The sequence below is a fragment of the Nomascus leucogenys genome, chromosome 4, assembly GCF_006542625.1.
Source record: "Nomascus leucogenys isolate Asia chromosome 4, Asia_NLE_v1, whole genome shotgun sequence".
Lineage (NCBI taxonomy): Eukaryota > Metazoa > Chordata > Mammalia > Primates > Hylobatidae > Nomascus > Nomascus leucogenys.
This window is the reverse complement of record NC_044384.1, coordinates 96,738,205-96,750,596: the sequence shown is the minus strand read 5'-3', so window position 1 is coordinate 96,750,596 and position 12,392 is coordinate 96,738,205. Positions and strand designations below refer to the sequence as shown.

The 12,392-nt window shown below is 44.8% G+C and overlaps 1 protein-coding gene across 4 annotated transcripts in view; it reads left to right on the top strand.

The window, feature by feature from the left end:
* The window catches only part of CACNA2D3 (calcium voltage-gated channel auxiliary subunit alpha2delta 3), a 962,218-nt gene that overhangs the window by 875,796 nt on the left and 74,030 nt on the right, over window positions 1–12,392 (top strand). The gene's annotated exons all lie outside the window — the stretch shown is intronic.

Below are 12,392 nucleotides of genomic sequence, written 5' to 3'. Positions count from 1 at the left end.
GTGGGTAGGCAGGCCCCTGGTTTATTACTCCCCTGCAGCTGAATGGCTAGGAAGTGTTAGCTCAGGAAATCAGACTTTTAAGCTAGTCAACAAGACCAACTGAGCACTTTGCTGAAAGCAGGGAATTCAAAAACGATGACCCAGTGTTTGAAATTCCATAGCTTGTTTGTGCCAGAAGGGAGGGAAAAAAAAGAAATGATATAAAAACCTGGCCTAGCGCCAGCACTTCTGCAATCTCTGACACACTTGCTTGCTCTCAGGCCTGCCTGTGGCAGATCGTCCCCTCCTGCTCCCTTCCCTTCTAAAAAAAATTCAAGTACAGTTTTCTTCTTTGCCAAGAGTCATTGTACACATGCTTGAAAACTCTGCTTGGATCTGGGCTGGAGTGGCTATGGAGTTTTCCACCACTTCTTCAAGCTTCCTGCAGCAGCTCCTGGCCTGCCATCCACGGCACCACTGACTTTTCCTATCTTTATGTGGATGTGTGCATTTGTATCATGTTAACTTCTTTTCAACTTGGTGGGGGGAGGAGACAAAAGATGAGGACTAATCGCACACATGTTTCTCATTTGAAAGCACATTTTTCAACTTCCTTAACAAACCTATTTTTTCCTCTCCCTCTTGGATATTCCTTTCAAACTGTTTGGTGGGAGAAAGAGAAAGGCTATAATGGAATTTTGAACCTCTAGTCTTCTCCTTCATATGGGTGAAGTACAGTTGGCATGAATCTAGAACTTTCTTTTACTATAAGAGTAGCCAACATATTTGAGAAAAAGGAAGGGCTGGGAACTCAGTTATTACAGCAACTGCTGTTATCCAGGAGCGAGTTGACAACCCTCCTGGGCTTCTTTGACGGGCCTCCTCACTGGGGCCAGTAGAGCATTGAGAGTTTGATTTTTGGAGTCAGACAGACTGGGGTCAAATCTAGGCTCTGACATTACCAGCTGCTTGATTTAGTCAGATTACCTCTCCAAACACTGGTTTCTCTACATGGAAGATGAAGATGACAATAATTACTTCCAAGGGTTGCTGTCAGAGCTAGTGAGATCATAATAAGCATAAAGTTCTTAGCACAGAACTTGGCATGTATGAAGAGCTCAATTAGTTGTGAGCTGCAGCCATGATTTTTGTTGTAGATCTTTGCTCCGTCTTGAATTTGCTTTCCACTTGGCACCAGGTATTGCTTCATCTACATTTACACCTCTCCCTACAGGCTTCCTATGACACCATATGATGGGTCTCTGGTGTTGGAGGACCATAGTCCTTGCAATCACACATTCGTGCCCTTGCCTTTCCCAGCATGCAGTGCTTGCTCAGAGCATAAGGTTGACAGTCCTGTCATTCAGAGAAGATTTGTATTTCAGAAGCAGTGAAAGGATATAGTTGGCTGTAACTGACAGCACTCTGGGTCAGAAGTCATGCACCATATTGAATTGAGCCCACCCCCAAACATGGGTTACATGAGGCCGCGTTGCTCTGGTGCTGTGGTTAGCCCAGGTGAAACTCGAGATCAGTTTACTGTGCTGATCCCTCATCTCAGCATCTTGGACAGTACCGGGCTGGCCCTCAGTTTCTTTATCTGATAGTCTTATACCCAGTCCTAAAGAAACAAATTTCAGGCCGGGTGCAGTGGCTCATGCCTGTAATCCCAGCACTTTGGGAGGCAGAGATGGGTGGATCACTTGAGGTCAGGAGTTCAAGACCAGCCTGGCCAACAAGGCGAAACGCTGTCTCTACTAAAAATACAAAAATTAGCTGGGCATGGTGGTGCATGCCCATAATCCTAGCTAACTGGGAGGCTGAGGCAGGAGAATTGCTTGAACCTGGAAGGCAGAGATTGCAATAAGCCGAGGTCATGCTACTGCACTTCAGCCTGGGTGACAGAGCGAGACTCCATCTCAAACAAAAAAAAAAAAAAAAAAAAGAAAGAAACAAGTTTCATGAACAAGAACTCCACAAACCGTCTTCTCCAGAAAGAGCTCCAAGAGGAGAGCACTACCTCCCTTCATAGCCTCCCCTTTGTGTCTTTCTCTCGGTCACTTTGCTGCTTCTCTCCAAGGAAGCAAGGCAATGCTTGTCTGGGTGACAGCAGACCTCTCCCCTGACCACTCACCTCGTGACCCATTGGCTGTTCTACCTGACAGTGCCATCAGAGGGAAAGAACATCCACTTCTGGGTCTGTAGTGCAGGCAGAAGGAAAACCACTGATTTATGTGAACAAATTAACAACTTGAAAGAATTTTGAGAAAGTCTCACAGCAGCGTGTGAAACAATCTAAGAGGCAAAATTGGCCACTCTTGGGCACTTTAGTTGACTCTTTGACCTGGCTCTAGCCAGCTTACATATGACCTAGTATTCAGGATCCAACTCACAGACCAATAGGTTCATCAGCATGACACCCACCAGACTCCAGGCTTGGCTTGTCCTTGACAGATCTTACCTCTTTACAGGCTTTCCAATAACTCTGAGAGGCATAAATAGGACCAGTTGCACAATTTGCAGGGCCCAGTGCAAAACAAAAATGTGGGGCCCCATGTTCAAAAAGTGTCGAGTATTTTTTTTTTTTTTTTTTTTTGAGACAGAGTCTCGCTCTGTTGCCCAGGCTGGAGTGCAGTGGTGCAGTCTCGGCTCACTGCAACCACCGCCTTCTGGGTTCAAGCGATTCTTCTGCCTCAGCCTCCTGAGTAGCTGGGGCTACAGGTGCACACCACCATGCCCAGCTAATTTTTGTATTTTTAGTAGAGATGGGGTTTCACCATGTTGGCTAGGCTGGTCTTGGACTCCTGACCTCAGGTGATCCCCCCAACTTGGCCTCCCAAAGTGCTAGGATTACAGGTGTGAGTCACCATGCCCGGCCTCTTGCAACTATTGAGAGAAAATCTAGTCTCAAAGTCCTTTGATTAGAATTTGTTTACCCCTGGTAATGGAAATTCAGTGTTGTCATGTATCTAGGGAAAGGGGGGGAAATACAGCCTGTCATAGGAGTCTTCTTCTTTCAACGTTCCTGACGGGGCCTTTCTGATGCTCTGGACTTGAAATAAGACGACTTCAGGTTGAGCACAAGATTCTCCACCGTGTGGCCATGGACGGTGTCTTCAGCCTTTCTGAGCCTGTTTCTTCATTACCAAAATAGGGACCTCAATGGATTTTCTGAGAATTAACTAAAATACAATATGTTAAAATGCTTTTCAAATTGCAAAGCCATTGCAAACAGGAGATAAGAATACCTTTTGAGTAGACTTCCATATGTCTGAGTTGTTCTTATTTTCCAATTTCCTCCTGTTTTGTTTTATTCGTTTGTCTTATTTTATCACTAATAACCCCCAAACGATAGTTACTACATAGCAGTTACCTTTACAGCACAGTGTTGGGGTGATTCATGGACCTGAACTCTCTTGTGTGTTAGCATCCCTGGGGACCTTTAAAAACACTCCGAAGTTCAAGCTGCAGCCCAAGAAATTGTATATTAAGTTGATTTGCGGATGGTGCCCAGGCACTTGTGCTCTTTAAAAGTTTCTCTGTGATTCTCATGTGCAGCCAGCATCAAGACACGAGGTTAAAATCATGGTAGCAGTCTAGCTACTATGCTCTTAGGAGTCACCTGATCTCTGCAACAAAATAGGATGAAAATAATTATTCATATACCTACAAGTGAGGGATATATGGAATGATATGTGAGTAACTGAGGTGTCCCCAGCTTGAAGGTACGTACATGCCTACAGCCCACCCTCCTGAGCGTGGGCACTCAGCCTCCTTCCTGGATGTCTCCCATTGTGACCACAGGGGAGATCCCTGCAGGGCACAATCAGCTGGCACAAATGAATCATATCACAAAGTGAGAGCTCCTGGGGGTCCTCTCTGATCCACGACTTCTACCTTTCTCTGTTTCCTCTGTTCTTTCTCCTCTTTTTAGACTTCTAAGCAATGTCTGAATCCATCTCTTCCTAGAGGGAAGAGCCCCCAGCCCATCTTTTTGAGGTCAGCTTCTTGGATTATCTTCTTGTTCCTGCATCCTCCCCTTAGGGTATGATGGGAGGGGCCCCCACCTTCAGTGTCTTAATGGTGCTTGTTAGTCTGTTCTCACACTGCTGTAAAGAAATACCTGAACAACAAGGAAAAAAAGAAAAAAGCAATACCTGAGACTGGGTAATTTACAAAGAAAAGAGGTTTAATTGATTCACAGTTCCACAGGCTGTACGGGAAGCATGGCTGGGGAGGCCTCAGGAAACTTTCAACCATCACGGATGCTGAAGGAGAAGCAGGCATGTCTTCACATGGCTGAAGCAGGAGGAAGAGGGAGGAGGGGATGTGCTAAACACTTTGAAACAACGAGATCTCGTGAGCACTCACTCACTATCACAAGAGCAGTACCAAGGGGGGAAATCTGCCCCCATGATGCAGTCACTTCCAATCTGCCCCCATGATCCAATCTCGGCCCCACATCCAGCATTGGGGATTATAGTTCAACATGAGATTTGGTTGAGGACACAGATCCAAACCATATTAGCACTTTACTCTCCTAGAGGCCCCTGGAGGGCACTGGAACTACTGATGCTAGGGCAAAACGCTAAGCATATAGACAGCAAGGATAACACTCTGGGTTAATCTCAGTTAGGGCACCTTGCTCCAGCAAAATATCTAGTAGATTGCTAGTAAGACATGAAAAAACAAAGGCTCTTCCACCCTTTTCCAATTCCTCTCCTCCCTTGCCCCTGTAAGTAATGCAATACATCTTGCCTGAGTTCTGCGGAGCTGGGCACCAACCTGGACATGAAGTGCCATTTGTTACATAAGAGGCACAAATACGACTTTTAGGACATTTGAGCCAGGGAGACCGAAGGGAAAGTTGAAATGAGTTCAATATGGAGCCTAAGGAAGGAGCAAGGGCCTTCAAAAAACAGGTAAAGAAAGAAATCTTTACTGAAGGATGAAAATGTGGCTGTTATCAAATATCCAGAACTTGAGGGTTTACCCTGGGTTTTTTGCTTTTACTAACATCCTTGTGATTTCTGGAAAGACCAAAGGCTCTTCCCTTGTTCTTTGTCTATCTGATTATGCTCGAGGCCAGAAAGACCAATGGAGCACACCTGGCCCTTGGCTTGCCGGGAAATGGACTGCTCTCGAATAACTTTGTTTTTGCTGTCGAGCCACCAATAGTACCTATCTTTCATGGCCATTGTCTTATCTGTCTCTCTCTCTCTCTTTTTTTTTTTTTTTTTTGGTTGCAACTGCTAGTGTGTGTGTGTTTTGTGTGTGTGTGTATGGTTTTGCGTGGTTTTTCTTGTTTGTATTTCTGCTGTGCTTGGTGCAACACACTTGAGCTTTTACCCGTCCAAGGCCATTCATATTTTCCCTATGGGATCTGGCAAATGTCCTTGTCACTACACCCCACAAATGTTCGTTAACATGGCTGGCTTGTGTGGAATTCCCTGTGGCAGCTTCTTCTGCTATTTAAATCACCTTTCTAAAAGGTGACACATCCAGGTAGAATCCAAGATCTATATCATTTCTACTCCTGTCTCTGTGTGGTGGGACTTGGGAGCTTTCCCTGTCTTTGGTAATCACATTACACTTCAGCGAGTGCCCTGGCCTTGGAGTGTAGAGAGTGTTAAAGGAGAATTCTGTTATGTTTGGATGGCTGCTCGCCTTTAATGCTGACTGCCCCGCTGATGTCTAATACTCAACAACTCATGTAATGAGTGTAATGGCTTCGTGGCTTCCTGCTGACCTGACCATGTCCTCAGAATTATGCTTTGTCAGAGGTGGCATTGAAGGGAACAAGGAGACAGATTGGCTTGGACAAGTATATTTCAGGGCCAAACTTTCTGGAATGCAGAGACTTGGAGCTTCCAATGAACCACTCTTTAAAATCCAAAAGCTGCTGCTTGAGCATCCCCAGTTACAGCAATAACAGTAACTGCCCTCATCTTCATCATCAAGCAGTCTGTCTCACTTACTGAATGCTAACTATAGGCAAGGCATTATTCCAAGCAGTTAACATGCATTACCTTAATTAATTCCCATCACAATTCCATGAAGTAACTACTATTATTATTTCCATTCGACAAACAAGGGACTAGAAGTGGAGGCTCCCAGCAACTTGTCAAGCTCTCTCACAGGCATGAGTGAGAAGATAGAATTTGAACTCGTGTCTCTCAGATTCCAGAGCATGTTCTTCTGATAACCATTCGTGTCTTCTCCATAGTTGGAGCAGACTAGCATATCTTCTGCAGAGATTTTTCTTTTTACATTCATATTTGCTCTGCCTTAAGAGATAGTGAAAGAAAGTCTTTCTTATTTTTTTTCTTTTTCTTGAGATGGAGTTTCGCTCTCGTCACCCAGGCTGGAGTGCAATGGTGCAATCTTGGCTTACTGCAACCTCCGCCTCCCGGGTTCAAGCGATTTTCCTGCCTCCACCTCACGAGTAGCTGGGATTACAGGCGTCCGCCACCATGCCCAGTTAATTTCTGTATTTTTAGTAGAGACAGGGTTTCGCCATGTTGGTCAGGCTGGTCTTGAACTCCTGATCTCAGGTGATGCAACTGCCTCAGCTTCCCAAAGTGCTGGTATTACAGGTGTGAGCCACTGCACCTGGCCAAAGAGAGTCTTTTAATCAAACTCGGAGTCCAATGTATTAGTTAGAATTGGTCCAGCCACAAATAACAGGAAAATCCAAATTAACAGGGACTTAAAGAACATAGGAGGTTTTTTTTTTTTTCATCTCTTATGGTAAGGAAGTCTAAAAATACTAATTTGGGACCCTCACGTTACAGACCCAGGACCGTAACTTTTTCTTCTACCTTTCTCCAAGATGGCTTTTAAGTTCAAGGTTACCTCATGGTTCAGTGTAGCTGCTGAGCCCCAGCCATCACATCTGCAATTCAGGCTTGCAAAAGAAGAGTTCAGGGAGTTCCAAAAGCTCCAAAAGGCCAAGTTTCAAATTACTTTTTAATAAATGCTTTAAATAAGATTTTTAATGTATTAAGCAGCCTACCATACAATACTTGTGCTTAATCACTTGGCCTCACATCACTACAAAGGAACCTGGGAAATGTGCATATTGAAAGTCAGAGTTCTGCTCACCAGAAGAGGAGAATAGTTATTGTGAAACTACTGATAGTCTCTACCACATCCAGCATGCCCCAGTTTGCTTCAAACTATACGAGTCCTCTGGCTTCCTCTGATAACCCCTTTGGAAATCCTTGAGAGATGGGGCTGTATTCATAACTGTTCTCTTAGTCTCCCCTCCCCACAACATGCCCAATGCGGTCCTGAACACAAATTGTCATAGCCACCCTCTAACCACCTGTCCATGTGTCTGCCTGACCCCAGCCAATGGAAGTAGGAACACTCAATAACACCTGTTGGGTTTTATGAATAATAATCATAACAGCAGCAATACCAACACTCAGAGGTACTAACATTTATTAAGCCTCAGTGACGTGCCCCACACTGCCAAGTGCAGTACAGGCGTCATTGTGGTGCGGTTGCTATGAAACGTAGACCTGGCTTCACGAATGTGGCAGAGCCCAAGGACGCTCCCCCAGAATCAGCTCTCCTGCTTCAAATGGGTTTTGCCTTAACTCATTCCCAAAGCAGAATTCAGCTTTTTCCTTCTAAGAAGGCAAAAGAAATTTAATATTTTCTATATTGAATTGTGATTCCATTTTCCCCTTCAGTTTAATAAGTGAAGCTAATTTCCATGGGAGGGGCTGCGTGAATGGGCAAAGCATCTGGCAGCTAGGTGCATTTACTGGGCACCCGTGAATTTGATCACTTGCCCCAGGAACAAAGCAAATGCGCTTGGTAGAGCAACATCCGCTCTGAGTGGGGACAGGGACTGTCTTGATGCTGGAAGGTTGTTGGTCTCCCTAGGGCCACTTTCTTTCAGAGGAGCCTCTCTTCTTGGCTCTGGGGCACCCACACTTGTTTATCAAATCAGTGCTGCTCTCCAGGACAATGGGAAACTCTGTTTATCCTTGAGGTTTGCAGGTGGCACCTCCTATTTGGTGAGTCAAGGAAGTACCCCTGAATGTGTCCAGACTGGTACTAGGCCCTGGGAGGATGTGTCTGGGTTTTAAAGTGGAACCAACCCAAATGCCCATCAATGATAGACTGGATAAAGTAAACATGGCACATATACACCATGGAATACTATGCAGCCATATAAAAGGATGAGTTCATGTCCTTTGCAGGGACATGGATGAAGCTGGAAACCATCATTCTCAGCAAACTAACACAAGAACAGAGAACCACACACTGCATGTTCTCACTCATAATTGGGAGTTGAACAATGAGAACACATGGACACAGGGAGGGGAACATCACACACCAGAGCCTGTCAGGGGGTGGAGGACTAGGGGAGGGAGAGCATTAGGAGAAATACCTAATGTAGATGATGGGTTGATGGATGCAGCAAACCACCATGGCACATGTATACCTAGGTAACAAACCTGCACATTCTGCACATGTACCCCAGAACTTAAAGTATAACAAAACAAAAAATAAATAAAGTCCAGTCCCTGCCTGCAAGCTACTTACAGTTAAGGTGAGAGGGGAAGAAACAACACAAGAAAATGCAAGTGAGGTATATCACATTCTCAAATTCACGGCTGTCAAACCTGTTTGCACATTAGAATTCCTTGGGGAGCTTAGGAAATAACTTATACCAAATCCCCACCCCAGACTAATGAAATATTGCAGATAGGAGGTGAGATGCTCAGGTATCCTCATGTATATGAAATTACTTTGGCCCGGCTCAGTGACTGATGCCTGTAATCCCAGCACTTGGGGAGGCCGAGGTGGGGGAAGGGCTTGAGCTCAGGTGTTGGAGACCAGCTTGGGCAACCACATCCAGCATGTGAGACCTCATTTCTACCAAAAAAAAAAAAAAATTAGCTAGGTGTGGTGACATGCACCTGTAGTCCTAGCTACCCGGGAAGCTGAGGCAGGAGGAGAATCGCTTGAACTGAGGAGTTGAAGGCTACAGTGAGCTATGTGCCACACACTGAAGCCTGGGTGACAGAGCAATACCCCATCTCAAAAGAGAAAAGAAAAGGAAAGAAAATTTATTTGAAGTTCCCCAGGTGATTCTAAAGGGCAGCCAAAGTTGAGAATCACTGTTTTAAACAAATGCCAATGTGTATGCCTTAGGAATTGAGAGTGAGTTTACATCCCATTTTCCAGATTCTTCTGACGAGGCCTCATCAGAGGCCCATGAGATCCCTAAGGAGCAAGATATCCCTCGGGAATTCATGTTTGGGAAGCAGTTTAACGGTGCAGCTTTAAACTATGAGACCTGGACTGATAATCCAGCCCCTTTGATTACTAGTGTGCTGATAATCTTGGACCTGTGACTTCATCTGTCTGAGACTTAGTTTCCCCTCATATAAAATATGACCATCAGAGATAATGTCAACACTGCTGACAGAAAGTAATCAATTAATTCTTTTTTTTTTTTTTTTTTGAGATGGAGTCTTGCTCTATTGCCCACGCCCAGGCTGGAGTGCAGTGGCACAATCTCAGTTCACTGCCACCTCCGCCTCCTGGGTTCAAGGAATTCTCATGTCTTAGCCTGCCAAGTAACTGGGACTACAGGTGCGTGCCACCATGCCAGGCTAATTTGTATTTTTAATAGAGATGGGGTTTTGCCATGTTGGCCAGGCTGGTCTTGAACTCCTGACCTCAAGTGATCAGCCCACCTTGGCTTCTCAAAGTTGTGGGATTACAGGCATGAGCCACCACACCTGGCCTTTAATCAATTAATTCTTATGGTTACTGTCTTCTTACCTGGGTAAGATGCGGATGGGATTAACATCTCAGCATCTACAACTTTGTTTCTCTTCATATTATCAGCACCTGTTGATGAAAGGTGTTGATTTGGTGCCAACAGACCCTCTGCTTAATCCACCAAATGAGTGATGCTTTCTTGTTGCTCCCCATTCAGTGTTCAGCAGTGAACCCTGAGAGGTCCTGATAGCCTGTGTGAGGTTTATTCTTGGCTAATGATGGGTGCTCATTAGCTAAAGTTAGTTTTTGTTTTGTTTTGTTTTGTTTTTTGAGATGGAGTCTTGCTCTGTCGCCCAGGCTGGAGTGCAGTGGTGCGATCTCAGCTCACCGAAAGCTCCATCTCCCGGGTTCACGCCATTCTCTTGCCTAAGCCTCCCGAGTAGCTGGTACTACAGGCGCCTGCTACCATGCCTGGCTAATTTTTTATATTTTTAGTAGAGACGGGGTTTCACTATTTTAGCCAGGATGGTCTCGATCTCCTGACCTCGTGATCTGCCCGCCTCGGCCTCCCAAAGTGCTGGGATTACAGGCGTGAGCCACCGCGCCCGGCCAGCTAAATTTGTTTAACTAATTTCCAGTTGGAGGGCTGAAAGGCAGTAGGACCAGGGTTTTGTAAATTCACTGCCTCCGCTGTGTTAGAGACACTGCACTGATCTTAAAGAACATTGCCATCTCTGCAAGAAGTTGCTGTGGGATGAGATGATGACTGATAGGAGCAGGAGAGAAGGGAGAGCACATTTTGGATCTTCTATTAGCACTCCTATCAAGAGGTTGAGCTTTCTACTTTCCTGGCTTTCTGAGAAGTAAGAATGAGTAAGGGCTTCCCATGGCGACAATCTCTTTGTTAAGAATTTCCTGTGTTCCTGCCCCATGCCTTTTCAATTGCAAGTTGAAAGCTGCCCCCAGAGGACACATTTTGTAGCGCAACAAAGAAGACATATTTTTACGTGCTACCTTAGTGAGTCATTTTGCTTCTCAGACTTTTCAATTCGGAATTGCTTAATTATGTCCCATGATAGGTCTGTATGTCAAATGTCTCCCTTGTCCTGTTTTTAGGGCTGTATTTGCAGACATTAAGCTGTTTCAAGATTGTTTTTTAGGCCAGTTGTTTAGCCAAAGTGAGCTAATTTGATGAATCATTACAGGAAAATTACCTGGCCTCATGGTACATAGTAGGTGTTTAATAAATGTTGAGCCCCACAGTTGCTAACCACCCCTAAATTAGCCAGCCTAAATTAGCTGAGCTTATGCTGTTAAAATGCAGCCTGCTCATTCTTAGAGCAAATATTTTTCTTGGTCAGGATTTTTGTCTAGTTGGAAAAGAACAGTATCAGCAAAATGGCTTTAAACATGTCTTAATGTCATGAGTTTGTCATCCAAGGCTCTACTCAGCATGGGTGCAGGGCTACCAGGCTTTGTTTGCGTTGCTTTGAGCCGCTTCTTCAGAGGCCATATCTGCCTTCTGTCAAAGTTTAAAGTTTCAAAGTTCCACCATCCATGTGGGCACACAGTGATGCTAATGATAAGGTTGGTTGGAGTGGCCTGGTGGTGATGTCATGGGGATTAAGGGATGTTATCTGTAATAAGAATACACCCCCACTGCTGAGTGCAGCTGCACACAGCACCAGTCTTGGGCTGGGCATGCTTCTCAGAGCTGATTTTAGAGTCAAATGAAAGCAGGCAATTATCATGTTCTTTAACTATAATCAGCCGAACAGGATACAGGTAGCCGCAAAATGGAGTTATTTAAAACAGTAACAAAATCACTTCAAAAAGGGTAAGAATCTGGAAGTCTCTTTCTGCAACATCTAGTTAAAGCTGTCCAAGTGTGGAGAAGACAGGGAAGGCTTATTTTGTAACCTCCTCAATGGCAATAGTATCAGGAAAGCCTCCTTTTGAAATAGAGGAGTGGGGAACGAGGGGAGGGAGAGTGTTAAGAAAAATACCTAATGCACATGGGGCTTAAAACCTAGATGATGGGTTGATAAATACAGCAAACCACCATGGCACATGTATTCCTATGTAACAAACCTGCATGTTCTGCACATGTATCCTATAACTTAAAGTAATATTTAAAAATAAATAAATAAATAAAAGACAGGAACCTTGGCCTGGGGGCTGCCCCAGAGCAATTTAGTTTAGCCCCAACATGTAAACCAGAGCCGTTGAAAATGATCCAAGGAGAATCCTGAGTTTCCTGCCGTCTGTCAGAGTGGTTACCATGGTAAGAGGCATTCACAAGTGCAGCCAGTTGTTCCAGTCTGGCCTGGCGACTCATCAGCCCTTCAGCTTGGGTTGAAAGTTGATTCTGGACATTGGTTATAAGACCTTATCTTGGGCAGCATTTTTTGTGACATTCCAGTAAGACCCTGGGCTGGGGAACAGGTCTGAAGTCTAAGCATTTCTTAGAATCTGTCAGAGCCTGCTTCTGAGCAGAGAGCAAAAGGTGGTGGATTCAGCTTGGCCCCCTACTAAATCTGGCTCTATCACCAATGATCTATGTGAACTTGGGCATATTTATTTAGGCTGGCTAAGACTTGGTTTTCCCCTCTGTAAAATGGAGATGATTATAATCTGTCTTGTAGGGATGTGTTTAGAGGAGT